This window comes from Salvelinus sp. IW2-2015, linkage group LG26 (assembly GCF_002910315.2).
Source record: "Salvelinus sp. IW2-2015 linkage group LG26, ASM291031v2, whole genome shotgun sequence".
Classification (NCBI taxonomy): domain Eukaryota; kingdom Metazoa; phylum Chordata; class Actinopteri; order Salmoniformes; family Salmonidae; genus Salvelinus; species Salvelinus sp. IW2-2015.
The window spans coordinates 3,910,116-3,912,771 of record NC_036866.1 but is presented as its reverse complement, the minus strand read 5'-3'; positions in this window follow the sequence as shown (position 1 = coordinate 3,912,771).

The window sequence follows — 2,656 nt, the reverse complement described above, 5'->3', positions numbered from 1 at the left end:
CAATCAGTGGTTGGCTCCTTAAGTGGAAACAGTTTAGATTTCACAGAAGTGTGATCTGACTTGGAGTTTACATTGTGTTGTTTAAGTGTTCCCTTTATTTTTTTGAAGCAGTGTATAAACACATCTTCAATGTGGTGTATAATTGTGAAACTTAATAAAATGGGGCTGTATTCCTAGCGCCACGAAAAGCTGATCGAAAGACTGACTGGGGCCGGGAATCAAACAAACTGTTCTGTGCTGACAGCACACTAGACTTGACTTTTAAAGGTAATTTACATTTGAGCAGAAATCCACAGCGTTTTGTCGTGGATATTCTAATCAAGTGAAAGAGACTTTGTCATCTTTTAAAACAATCATCTTTATTTAATATCGATGAATTATTGCAATAATGAAACTGTCAACTCCACACTCTTAAAACTTCTTTGGGGTAGGGGCAGTATTTTCACGTCCGGATGAAAGCGTGCCCAGAGTAAACTGCCTGCTACTCAGGCCCAGATGTAGGATATGCATATTATTAGTAGATTTGGATAGAAAACACTCTGAAGTTTCTAAAACTGTTTGAATGATGTGTGTGAGTATAACAGAACTCATATGGCAGGCAAAAACCTGAGAAAAAATCCAACCAGGAAGTGGGAAATCTGAGGTTTGTAGTTTTTCAACTCTTTGCTTATCCAAGACACAGTAAGGCTTCCACTAGATGTCAACAGTCTTTAGAACCTTGTTTGATGCTTCTACTGTGAAGTGGGGGCGAATGAGAGGGGATTGAGTAAGGTCTCTCCCAGAGTGCCACGAGCTGACCATGCGCGTTCATGTGATAGTTAGCTTGCATTCCATTGCATTTCTACAGACAAAGGAATTCTCCGGTTGGAACATTATTGAAGATTTACGTTAAAACATCCTAAAGACTGATTCTATACATTGTTTGACATGTTTCTACGGACTGTAACGGAACCTTTTGACTTTTTCTTCTGGACCTAGTGCTCCCGCCTCATGAATTTGGAATACTGGGCTAAACGCGCTAACAAAAAGGAGCTATTTGGACATAAATTATGAACTTTATCGAACAAAACAAAAAATGTATTGTGGAACTGGGATTCCTGATTCTGATGAAGCTCATCAAAGGTAAGTGAATATTTATAATGCTATTTCTGACTTGTGTTGACTCCAACATGGCGGATATCTGTTTGGCTTGATTTGTCGTCTGAGCGCCGTACTCAGATTATTACATGGTTTGCTTTTTCCGTAAAGTTTTTTTTGAAATCTGACACACGGGTTGCATTAAGGAGAACTGGATCTAAAATACCATGCATAACAGTTGTATCTTTTATCAATGTTTATTATGAGTATTTCTGTAAATTGATGTGGCTCTCTGCAAAATCACCGGATGTTTTGGAACTACTGAACATAACGCGCCAATGTAAACTCAGATTTTTGGATATAAATATGAACTTTACTGAACAAAACATACATGTATTGTGTAACATGAAGTCCTATGAGTGTCATCTGATGAAGATCATCAAAGGTTAGTGATTAATTTTATCTATGTTTCTGCTTTTTGTGACTCCTCTCTTTGGCTGGAAAAATGGCTGTGTTTTTCTGTGACTTGGCTCTGACCTAACATAATCGTTTGGTTTGCTTTCGTCGTAAAGCCTTTTTGAAATCGGACACTGTGGCTGGATTTACAACAAGTGTATCTTTGAAATGTGTGTAAAATACATGTATGTTTGAGGAATTTTATTATGGGATTTCTGTTGTTTTGAATTTGGCGCCCTGCAGTTTCACTGGCTGTTGACGAAGTGGGACGCTACCGTCCCACATACCCTAGAGAGGTTAAGGGTTGGGCCGAAAGTTGCCTGATAAACAGAAAAAACAGAGATCTTATATAGGACACCTAAAAATGCTTAGTCATGGCTGGTTCCACCCCTCGCATGCAGATCGGGTGGTATCATAAGCCATCTTAGGTTCATCTGGTGGTTATCTGCACTTGATGCCGTTTTTAACCCACCCCGGCTGAGTTTCCAGATGCCAGGATGATTAGGAACTATAAGGTTGTTTGTACTCCTCCATGCTATCTCTATCTCGGGTCACACACCCTACATCTTATCTATGGAATGCCAGCTGTAGGTTTTATCACCAAGTCATAGATCACTTGTCAGCTCAAGATTTCTCTAGTCAAACCCGTGTCCTAAGGTAGCCTAGTGGTTAGAGTGTTGGGCCAGTAACTGAAAGGTTGCTGGATTGAATCGCTGAGCTGACAAGGTAAAAATCTGTTGTTCTGCCCCTGAACAAGGCAGTTAACCCACTGTTCCCCAGTAGGCTTTCATTGTAAATAAGAATTTGTTCTTAACTGACTTGCCTAGTTAAATAAATAACCATCTGCCCACACTAACTGCAGGAGGCTAGAGTGGAAACTATCCCTTTACAAAAACACAGCATTAGTAGACAGAAAAGTCTTACTAATTGTTTAAATATGAATTGTTAACTATTAATATCAAACAAATAAGGTAAATATGTAACTTTTCTCTCACAGTTTACCGTGAATGTGACCGCCACGAACGTCATGGAAATTGCTTTTCAAAGTCAAGTGCAATGTAATGTCTACGCAGTGCAGAGCAGTGTGAATCCTGGCCTGGATCTGAACAAGTCATATACATTG